At 43.5% G+C, this 12,121-nt stretch overlaps 1 protein-coding gene across 2 annotated transcripts in view; it reads left to right on the forward strand.

The window, feature by feature from the left end:
• Positions 1-3,525: 3,525 nt before the first annotated feature.
• The window catches only part of LARP4B (La ribonucleoprotein 4B), a 61,462-nt gene continuing 52,866 nt past the window's right edge, over positions 3,526-12,121 (forward strand). For both annotated transcript variants that reach the window (XM_040590807.1, XM_040590806.1), the window contains exon 1: positions 3,526-3,896. The gene's annotated coding sequence lies outside the window, so the exon portion shown is untranslated. The remainder of the gene's footprint in view (positions 3,897-12,121) is intronic.

The following is a 12,121-nucleotide window of genomic DNA, read 5'->3' on the forward strand; positions in this document are numbered from 1 at the left end:
ATGACAGGAATAACCCATTGTGTGCAATCATTTAGCATCTTATGTTTGAAAAGATCTCTCTCTTCCTGCAAAGCTGGGTAACAGCATCAGGAGTTGTAAAATATCACTTGGCTCATAAGGTCTCACAAACTGCAAAGTAATTGAGTGGTTTGTGGGTTTTGGCAAGTGTTCCAGGTCAGCAATTCTTAAATACTGGTGATCCATGAAGCCTTATCCCATAGATCTGCAGGATAAAATATTTTGAGAATGCAACTACTACAGCGTATTTCAAAGGAGTGAAAAGGGGAGGGGGGGAGGGGCGGGGGGAGGTAGCCCAAAATAGGAACTTCCTTACAAAGCAGAAATCTAGTCCTGTTTCAGTGGAAGTTTTTATCATGTCACCTGAGTGCTTCACAAACTTTAATGAATTAATTCTCTATGCTCTTGGGAGGGAGGAAGGAAATATTATCCTTTGTATCATACTTAGAGGAAATCATGAAGACTGTAAAGCCCAAGTATCCCAGTACATTTAGTCATTTTTAAGGGTTTGAGTTTCTGACTGATAATTCTAGGTTTAGCTTCCAGGAATACTGTATTTTTTGCAGTTCCTCTTTGTAAGGAGTTACCTTCTTAAGTGTACCAAATACCTCATTCTTTTTTGCTGAACTAGGAATCCAGATTTTAAAAAAAAACCACTTATGAAATAGAATTTTAACAATATATTACTACTATATTGACAAGTAACTTACATAGTTCCTTCTACATCTGTTTGACCACAGACCAAGAAAGAATCAGCCAGTTAGTCTAATCTTGGCTTTAGTGGACTAACAATCCTATTTTTCATGCACACTGTTCCTTCAGAGATGCATTCTCTCTCCAGACTGCTGAGTTTGAGCTGCAGAAGAAACAGGAGTAGTTTCTATTACCACACAGCATCCCTTGTTGTAGTATTTTACTCATGTCTGTACACACATTCCTCAGTTACCAGTGCACCAAGGAAAAGGTCAAATCCCTTTGATCTCAGCAGTGTGCCATTAAAAAATGGAAGCATTCAGTGATTAAGTTCTACATCCCTCACACCGAGAAGAGAATTAGGAGTGGCCCAGGCAAGTAGAAAACTTGTATTACTTTATGGAAAAAGTGCAAGAGTTTGACTGTTACTCAACCACAATAAAATTTTAGAATAAGGACAAAAAAAAATCATAAACCAAACACATATATAGTGACATGTCTATCCATATATAACACTTTTATAGCATTGGGCTTTTTAAAAATTTAGTCTCAAGGGTATTTTTCTCCTTTGATAACACAATTAAGCTGCTTTGGGCAAAAAATCCAAACCAGAACAAACTCTGTCCATTAAAGAAAACTCCAACCTATCATGTGGCTGGTCTTTCAGAGGAACCAGTTGTTTTCTTTCTCTCACACGCTCCTTCAGTTACAGAAAAGGAGAAGATGAGCTCTGCAGTCATGAACGCTGAGTTAGCAGAAGGAATGATACAGTGCAGTCTTACTGGTCAGATGTTTTTGGTTTTCTGCTCAGGTATTGCATGGGGGTACAGCCTGGAGGAGGCATGAAGACAGTATGTCCAGAGGGCTAAGTATCAGGGATGTTGAGGCCCCTCTAGAACACGGATATAATGGGGCTCGTGATGTCAGAGAGCTTAAAATTAGACCTTTCTTTTTTCCCTTTTTTTTTGACAAGAACTGCTGTCTGATGAAAAATAGTCAAGTATTAAAGAACAATTTTATTGAGCTCCTTTATGTAAGTATTAGGAATAACAATTGTTTCACTGTTTGAGACTCAGTTTTTATATAGCAGCTGCATGGTGACCACCTAATACTTCTTGCACTACTTGAGGCACTTCCTGCTGTTCTAAATACCTATGCTCAAAGAGAAGTTTTATTACTTTTCCTGATCAGGCTCCGCCCGATGGTTTGCTCAGTGTTTCTTCCTCATAACAGTTCTGTGAAACTGAAACAACTTCCTAAGGAACACATTACCTCTGCTTGCAGAAGCAGTTGTCTGCCCAAGAATGAATGCTGAGACACACTCCCCTTGGATGAACAGTAAAGCTTCGTGTCTGGGAAGACCTGACCTCATTTCAGGCACTATGATGTGCTTTATTGCCTCTAGTAGCGAGGGATTTGGAACAATACATCTACCTCAAAAACAGTTCCAAAGGCTACTTGGGTGTCTTTAGAATAGGTCTTTTCAGTTAATTGCAGTATTGTCTCTATGGGAGTTTCTAGCAGATACCCTGAAGGCAGGAATATGACTCTTATCAGTAAGGATTAAAAACAGGATGCAGAAGGCTCTATCTGGAGTAATTTCTGAGATGCAATGATAGGCAGCAACGCATGGTACAGATAATTACTGCCAGCAGGTTGTACGGTGATGTAGCTTCGCCACGTTTGAGGTAGAAGGCAAGCTGAGGACTGGGAGAAGTCCTAGAACACGATTCTTTCTAGTGGATTTTTTTGTTTGGTTGTTTTTTTTAAGTCCTGAGAAGAAACCATGTTTTCCATTTGCCTAATTAACTATAGTTAAGAACAAATTATGATCTGCACTGAGTAAGCAGAATTGTTTGACAAGCCTTGTTTGTTCTTTGGTCAAACAAAAGAACTCTTCAATCTCACTTCAGTTTTATTAATTGAAGATATAATCTATTCCCCCACTTGGTAAACTGAGGCCGGGAATTCAGGAGTTCTAGCGAGACAAGGGTCTCGAAGTGTTCATAACCCACATGAAGCAGAAGGCTCTTTCATGGCATTTTCTCCTCTAAACCCTATTGACGTTTATCACTTCCTTTTGAAGCCACAACGGCTCAGCCTTACCCCAGTAGAAGCTGCCATGTAAAGACCTAGCATATTTCGCTGGCAGAGTCTGGCATTTCGGGACAGGCACCTGCCTGCTCCCATCGCTCTGTGGCGGCGTTTCAGAAAGCAACAACATGCCCCGTGTCTGCGCAGGGAGCCGAAAGCCCGGCCTCACGGCCCCGAGCCAGGGCCGGCAGGGGCAGGGAGGGCCGCCCGGCCCCGCTGCCCGGCCTGCTCGGGCCGGCTCCGTCCCTTCCCGGCGTGAAGGGGCACGGCCGCCGCGCCGGCCGGCCCGCGCTGCCCTGAGAGCTGCAGCAAAGGTCTGTCAGGGCTCCGGGCACCGGCCGGGCGCTCCCCAGCCGAAGGGTGCTCGGCGCGCAAGCAAACGCCATTTCCCCGTCACCTGGGAAGGCACCGATGAGACCCCGCGGCGGCGCCGGGCGGCCTGGCGAGGCCCCGCGCCTGGAGCGCCGGGGGCGGGGCGGGGCGGGGTCCAGCGGAGGGGCTACGGCAAGTGCGAGGAGATAAAATGCCTGGAGTGGGCGGGCGGTGTCGGTCCGCCTCCGCGCGCGCATTCAGAGCGGGTGACGTCAGGTGCATCACGTGCTTCGACTCGTCACGCCGCGCGCGGGGCCCACTCCGCCAATCCGCGGGCACTGGTGCCGGCGGAGCGCGCCGCTCCGCGCAGTGTCGCTGGCCAATCCCTTCCGCCGGCGGAGGAGGGACTTCCGCCGGGAGCCGGAAGCGGGTCTCTCATGCGAGCGGGTGGTTGAGTCTCGGCTGGGAGACGTTTCGGGCCCCGGAGCCGCCGCCGCCGCCTCCTCCTCCTCCTCCGCGCCCCCCCCTCCCCGCTGTGCTGCCGCCGCCTGCTCCTCCTCCCGGCCCCCGCCCCCCTCTCCGCTCTTCCTCTCCTGGCATCCGGCGGCGGCGAGGCCCCGGCGGCGGCGGCGGCGCAGCGAGCGGCCCCGACGCTAGCGGAAAGCCCGGCAGAACCGAGAGGCCTCGGCGCTAGCGGAGAGCATCCCCCCCCCCCCGTGCCCGTCTGTCTTCTCCCCTTCGAGGCCCGGCCCGTGGGCGGCGGCGGCTGCTGGTGACAGGTGAGTGCGAGGGGCCTCCCGGGGCTCGCGCCCTCCTGGCGGCGGCGCCCGCTTGGGCCGCCCTGCCCCCCACCCCCCCCCACCCCCCCCCCCCCCACCCGCCCCACCCCCCCCCCCCCACCCGCCATCTCCCGGTGTGAGGGGGAATGGCAGAGCGGGAGGGGGGAGACACCCCCCCGTTCCGCCACCCGCCGCCCCCCTCTCACCGGGGAGGCGGCCGGAGCCGCCATCTTCCCACCCGAGGCGGTTCCCGGGGGAGAGGTAGGAGGGAAGAGGAGGGATCCCGGCTTGGGGCCTTCCTGGTGGCGGGGGGGAAAGGCGAGTTGCCGGGCTGGGCTGCCGGGGCCGCTCCCGCACTGCGGTCTCACCGAGCGGCGCTCGCTGCCCCGGTCGCGAACGGTGGCCGGGCAGCGGCCGAGTGAGCTTTGCCCCCCGCGCCGGTTTGGCGTTGCCGAGGATCTCGGTGGGCAGTGGGGGCGAGCGCCGGTGGGGACGGCGGGGAGGGGGCGAGCGCTGCGAGGGCACGCCTGGAGCACCGGCTTCATGGCGCTTTCGGGCCGTGCACCCTTGGCGGTGAGGAGCTGTGACCCTCTCGGATGAGCGCGGCTGGAGTAAGCGGCAGGCGCGGGCGGTACCGGCCCCTCGCCGATCGCTGCGGGCAGTGCAGGGCAGCGCTGGCTCTTCCCGAGAGCTGTGCCCTGACCGGGTGAGTGGCTGGTGCAGGAGCCAGCAGGCCAGCGGTGCTCGCAGGTTACGAAGCAATACTTGCAAAAGCAGCCACCGCACGAACAGTGTTTTGCCCCTAGGATTTTGTTGTTGTCGGGCCTTCGCTAGCTGCCTCAGCCAAGTTGTTTTCACTCTCAGTTTCAGGCTGTGCAGATGCTCAAAATTACTACATAGCTTTGTCCACAGTTTAAACAGATGTGCAGTTGCCAAACAGTGTTGTACAAGATTCCTGTGTGGCAGATAAGTATAATTATTTTATTCTGCAGGTAAGGGAATTGAGGCAAAGTGGTTAAGACTTGCCTGTGGCCACAGAGAGCGAGCTGGTTTCAAAACCACTGTTTAAACTTGAGTCACAGTTGGGGTAAAACCATGGGAATTCTGGCTTCTGATCTTGCGTCTTGTCTCTGGCCTAGTTTTGTCAACCTCCGTCTGAATCCTTAGTAAAATTGGAGAAGAAATCTTAAGTACTGCCTCAGGATGGCTATCGAAAGGTTTTAACCTTTCATGTGGTTTAAGTTTTGTGTCAAATGAACTTGGTTTTTATGGATTGGATAATTTTTCAAAGGTCAAAGCAGGTTGTTTTCTTTTTTTTTAAACTGGCTGAGATTTCACAACTCCAGGGTTTTGATTCTGATCTGGTAACTTTTTTATCAGTTGAACTTTCACTTGTTTCCTGCTGACTTGTAAGCATTTCTTCAAGTTAATTCTTGAGATATGAAGCTATTCAGCTTAATCACCATAGCTATTAGAAAAACATTGATATTTTCTGACTTTTTTATTATTAATTCTGCAAGAAGTGAAAGGAAGGCAAAAACTAGGATGAAGCCTGATAAAGCATGTACAGAAAACATATGTAATGTCTGTAGGAAATTTTATTCTTCTAGGTGTGTTGTCACTTATATGTGTATGCTATTTATATGGAAGCCAAAGTTACTTTTAAGTTTAATTGGTCTTATGCGTTTTTTGGGGGAAAAAAATAAAAGCTTATTGAAGCTGAAATAAAGGATTTGCATAAATGATGCATTTGACCTCTTGGATGTTCCTAAATGATTGTATATTTTCATGGTATATAATCGGGTCCTTAAGTGCACACGGTGTTCTGGGTTAGATTGAATTGTTTCCCTTGTAATTATTCATGTTTTTTCAAGTGTTTACACACAAATGCCTTAAGGGAATAAAGGTGTTGGCGCAAGTGTGTTCTGCCATGGTTGCTTTTTATGGCTTGCTCTAATGCAAATATACACATAGAAAGGTATGGATCACTGATATATACATAGATATATTGTTTAGATATGTGGCTAGAACTTAAATCTGCTTCAATACAGTGCAAGATGGAAGATCTAGAACTGGAGGCAGTTGTGGGAGCTTTGGGGTTTTTTTGTTTCTGTGAGACATGTGGTAACCATGTAGGCAATTTCTGACTCTTTTCCTTGTTTAGAGTGAAATGAACTGCATGCTTTATTTTACTGAAATGCAAAATAAATAGTCAGGTTTGTCTAATACACATGTTCTGTGGGGATCTGTTGCTGTGTCTCAGGTCTCATATCTGGCAGTGGCTTTGGCTTTAAATCAGTTGTGAGCTTAATTGGCATGGTAATATAAACTCTTTGTTAAATATTTATTACATTACCTCACAAAATGCACATGCTAGACACGGAAAAGGCATGTTTCTGGCCATAGTGTGTGACAAATCCAAAGTGACAGCTGAAAGGTAACAAGGACGGACTTATAAAGAACAAAGTAATTAGGTGTAGATGTGTTTCATCAGTTTAATTTTCTTAAAATAGGTGGCTTTTGGGCCCTTCAGTGCTATTAATCTTTAATTCCGTGCTGCCTGTATATATTCATCAGACATTCACATTCTCATAAATTAACAGGTAAAGTACACGAATAAGCCTGTAGAGCAATTGACTTATCTTTTCTTGTGCCTGTGTTGGAAGAAGCAGTTTTTGTTAAGGGCAGTGGCCTTATTGATCTTGAAAAGCATTCTTGTCTTAGAGATGCTTGGTGAAGGAAGGTGTAAAGGTGGCTTGAGAGGTAGCTAACAAATGCAGTGTCAAGAAGGCACTTGCTGGCACAGAGAAAAAGGCAGAAGAGACCAGATTAAGCAAGCAAAGAAGCACAGTTTCAAGTCTAGAGAATATGAAGCTTTGATGGTGTGTTTTTTTTTGTTTGTGGGTGCATGTACATGCACACGTGAGGAACTCTTACGTGGCTTAAGACATTGTAAAAAATGCGGTTTGCATAGTGTTCTGTTCCTTCAAGCATCTACTAGCAAAATGACATTTTTATACAAGTTTGTGTAACTCTTAGACGTAACTAGAAAAGACTCTGGCTGTATTTATTCCTGTATGTAATCAGTGATATTAAACTAATGTGAGTATTGCACGTCTCTTGTACTTGCATTCAGAATGGGCACACAGGTATGAGTAGGAAAGGAAGGATGTTACAAAACAGGACGTTGTAAGAAAGAAAACCCTCCCCGTGCAGTTTTGAAAGAGGCAATAGTATGTGGAGAACTGTATAGCAGATGACAGCAAAAGCTACTCTTGTAGTAAAGGCCCTGGAAAGGTATTTGAGCAGTGTTGTTTCCAAAGCAAGTCATACACAAGCTGAAAAATAATACTGTTACTTTAGTCAATATAAAACAAGATCGAGACAGGTGGATTTCGCCATGTAAGCCAGACATTAAATTAGGGAGGGAAAGTGATGTAAAACATGAACTTTGAAATAATGCTGTTTTGTTGCGATACCTCAAAAAAGAAAAGGTGCGTGCACACCCTCTTCCCCCATGAACTGGTTATATGCTTTACCAAAGGTATGATTTGAAAATGTTGTAAATACAGCTGTAAGCGAATGCTTGGGGAAATTCTGTTTTCTTTTCCTATGTATTAACTGTGTTGAATTCGAGGCAAGCTAGTGTGTCATAAGTCAAACACGAAAACAGAATACTTCTGAAGCACTTTCTCTGAATGTGAAACTTGGTGATACTTCACCTGGTCAATAAATATAATTCAGTGCTGTAAATACGGAGTAGTTGAAGACCCATTGCTATTCCAAGAATCTGTTTCTTTCTCTTTAAGGATATGCTTGCTTTGACTGGCTCATTATAAAAAATTATCTAAAACCAGTAAGTTTGAGGAACTTGTTAGAAACAAACTAGAAGTTGATTTCTGTACCACCCATACGCTTAAATTAATCTAGCAAAGTTCTACAAAGTAGTGTGGGAGAAACAAGTTCTATTAATTTATTCTTAGTTGATAGTTCTTAATTTTTGGTGATGTGATGGAGCCAAGGATTTATAATCCCTTTTTCACTGATCTTTCCTGTTTGTGTTGTCTGTGTTTGTTGCTGTTACATACCCTTTCTAAGGGGGGTGTCCCCCCATATTAGGAAGCACGCACTACAAAGTAATACCTGCAGACAGCAGAGGTACTTTGGAGTACTTAAATTAGGTGTGACTGTAATACAGCATAATTGTGCGATTAGGATAGCCGTGACAGTATTCGTTCTGTGATGTGTGCTGGTGCAGGTATTTTGTGTCTGGGTATATGTTTCAGGAACAGCAATTACCTCCAAAATTGAAAGACTGACAAGGGTTACTAATATGTGGCTAGCTACTTGGCCTAGAACATTGCAGGGAATTGGGGAAATGCTGTTTTGACGCCCTGATGAATCACCAATTTCTTTGAGCCTTAATCTTTTCTAACCCTCGTTTACCATGGAGGGCTGGGCTATGCATATTCTGGATCCTGTCAGTCCAGCTCCTTAATGGGTAGTTGAATGATGTAATACAAAAGGAATCAGTTGTTCATAAGCTGAATGGATTGCCACCTCTGCACTTCCAGCAGCTCTGTTGTTACTAGCATAAGGCTGTTGGCACGTAAGGAGTTGGTATCCCTGAGAGTGTATCCTACAGTACAGGTTTATTCTGGATAGCATTTGTGGCCATCTGGGGTTCGTAGATACCTCGGGTTCAGTGTACATGTATTTAAGGTAGTAGTAGCTATACGTGACTTTTAGTTCTGGACTGTTACACAGATGGATAAATAGAAAATTAATGCCTCTAGATATCTGTAGAAATCTATGTAGCGTGGTAGCTTATGATAAATTAGACACAGAATTACTTCATCTGTTAGACTCCTTCCTAAAATGCCTGTATCACTTTCACTATTGAAAATAGCCAACACTGGCAAATACAGACTCTGGAAATGACATCTTCAGATGCTGTCAGTAGTTCACATGGGACTTGTTCAGGAATATACTGAGTCTTGAGTGTAGTTGTAGATCAGTTATTTTAACTAAAGCTAGTGCTGGGCTGTGTGCAAGTGTAAATACTGTATCATTTAATTTTGCTGTTAGATTTCTACTGATAATTGCAAAGAAACAACAGTATTTTTCCCTTTGCTTAAATTAATTCTCCCTCAGCTTCATACTGGCCCTTCCCTGCTATCTTCTGGAAATAAACAATGATGAATATTAACACTTCATTGATGGTATTCATAAAGCAGACTTCCATCTGTCTTGGTATTGGAGTTACACACCTACTTCGAAAAACTGTAGATTTGTTATTCTATTAAAGTGTTTCTCTGTATTTCTCAGCAGACCTAATGTTCTGCATTCTATTTTCAAGTGTTTTATAATCACAGGATGCCAGTGATCTGACAGGGAATCTTGACAAATTAAATGTTAGTTAAATGGTAATTATGTTGAGGAAAAAATATTTAACCATTTGATAAATCTCACTTGTCAGAAAATTAATGAAATGTTTGAGAATCTTTACAGTGATGTTGGCAGCTTTATGGTTTTGTTTTCGGTCAGTGTTGGTATCCATAAGCATATTTTCACAGGTTGTGGTGCTGTCACAGGTTGCCTCACAACAAAGCCTGACTGACTGTTGTTCAAACAAGGAACTGATGAATCAACAGACCAATGTCCAAAGTAACTTGCTTTTTCATATCCGGGCTCTGAAGGCTTATGCTCACACATTTTGATGGATCCTATGGGCTTCTGCTTCTTGTTCTAGGAATTAGAAAAATAAAGCACAAGTGAAGAATGCATTGGGGCACAGTTACTTTAAGTGCTGAGCTACCTATATGTGTGGGATTTGCAGTCTTATCTCAGAGTTTCATTCCCGTTCAGTGTTGCTGCTGCCCAACAGATAGGGGCAGAAAATGGTCAACATGTTGCTGTTTAAAGCAGCAAGGCAAACAGTTTGGCCAAAATATCGTTGTCTATGTTGGCATGTCTCCAGGATCTTAGGTTTGTGTCCCTGTTCCTGTTTAAATCTTGTTGTCCAATATTTTGTAGTAGATGTCGAAAAGATTTGTATTGAAGGGAGGGGGATCTTTTTTTATGAATAGTTTCCAGCTTAGTTTGTAATTATTTTGTTATGATTATAATTTTCTGTTCCTTAATTAATGTTGTGTATTTTAACCACCTGGATTCAAAGACTGGAGCTTTTAGGAGAGTCTGTACACAGTTATTTTGACTTGCAAGGAAGAATTATTGTTGTTAAATCTAAGCTCAAATATTGGAACAGTCCATACTTAACAGCAAGTCAAAACCTGAATTACCAGTAGTTTTGATTACTGTGATACTCTAAAAAGGTGGGGTTCTCTAACTGAACAAATGTGCACCCAGCAGGTGATACTCTTAAAACAATGTATGAAACACTAAGCAAGAATTGCTTCTGATTTCAGTTAAGCTTGTAATGGAGGATGGTGGCTTTTTTCGAAAGAGGAAGTAATACTGAAGTCACTGGATTATTTGGGTTAAATTCTGTTTTTGGCAAAGAGGTTAATGAAATAATCATTGGCAAAAACATTAGCTTCCTTTTCTTATTACAAAACCTTAAAGTTACATGACACTTTTTTGTAAGTAGTTTAATTTCACTTCAGATTTGGTCCTGAGCATGTTTCAAAACTTAAGCTAACATATTTTAGGTAAGTGAATGCCTTTCAAGTCATCCAAAAACACCCAGAGCCAAGAGCTGAAGGGGACTTCATCCTAGGCTCTTTGTTTTGCAGAACAGCTGTTTATTAAAATAGTCTTTGCATAGTCAAGGATTACTGTATACATTTGTGTTGGAAGAAATCTTGTAATTGTATCTTCTCATTTATCACTGCAGTTTATTAACATTTTATTTGGTTCTGTATATGCCTCTCAACTGGACTTTGCGTAGTTGTAGACTGTTTTCTTTCTCACTTTCTCAGACCTGTTCTGACCGAAGATGTATTCTAGGAGTACTGTAACAGCTGTCCCATCAGTCTGCATCAAATCTTTTCTAGAATTCTAGTTCTGCACGCATTTGAGTTTGAGATCCTTGTAGTAAGATTTTGGCTTCCCTGAATAAGACATTTATTGTGTGGTCCAAGAATGTGATGATAAACTTAAAAAATTTCCTTTGAAGCTATGTGTGTGTCTTAGAGTAATTCAAAGCACTAAAAAAAAAATTGCATCCTAGAAGTTCCTAATACAGTTTTTGACCTTCTCTTGCTTAAGCATAGCACTAATTGCAGACTTGAAACGTAGAATTCAAAAGAATAAGTGATATTCCAAGATGATAAGCCTATTAAGACCTGTTAAACAATGTCAGACTTCTAACCTCACCCTTGGAGCTACCTTAAATATTAACCGTATAGCTCCAAGTGATGCTTTTAATCTTGTCTTTCATTATAAAATACTTCATCCTGTTCTGCCAACTTCAGAATTTTTCTGTTGAAGGTGCTGTCCATAAAATCCTACCCAGCAGAGCCGGGTTAGTTATTTCCTTTACTTTTATGAACTGTACTGCCTAGAGTCACAGGCAGCATCATGAGTGTGCACTGGCCGCTTTCTGGTTAGTGGTGTAGTGAAGTATGTGGAAAACTTAGATTGTATTAGTAAATTGGGAGGAGGAACATTCGGTAATTGAAACAAGGAAGTTTGTTGTTCCCGGCATTGCTAAACTGACATTCTTCATGCACAGCATTTAACTTGTTCCCTCTAAGCAAGGGCTAAAGCTTCTGGTATTTTGTCATGTGTTGTATCTTTTGAAGAGTTAGTGTTTCTTTGAAGAATTTAGAAAGGTCAAATAGGCCATCAATTGCTGCATCTTAACTTTTAAAAATTTGAAGCAGCTGTTAAAATACTGTAGAACTTGCAGTTGTTTTGTGAAATAAACAGAATTTGTTAAGTGACAGGTCCATTTGCTGTGACACTATCACGCTGAGATGCTGGTGAGTCTGTTAGCCAGTAAAGTACAGTATCTTTTCTAGTTTTCATTCCTAAGTCAGGAATTACTTTCAGTCTTAGAATGAAAACTGCCTTTCCTGATGAAAGTGCAACAGTTTCCATAACTTTACTGCTCTGTGTAGAGCTCTTAGCATGCCTAATTGTTGTTTCCTTCAGTAGTGGAATGGGAAGATTAATCTGTCTGACTTGCATTCAATAGATACTTTAAAGAAAAGTGAACACCAAAAAATCCTGCTTGGTTAAGTGAGAGCAAGCCACCTATG

This window comes from Falco naumanni, chromosome 4, assembly GCF_017639655.2.
Source record: "Falco naumanni isolate bFalNau1 chromosome 4, bFalNau1.pat, whole genome shotgun sequence".
Lineage (NCBI taxonomy): Eukaryota > Metazoa > Chordata > Aves > Falconiformes > Falconidae > Falco > Falco naumanni.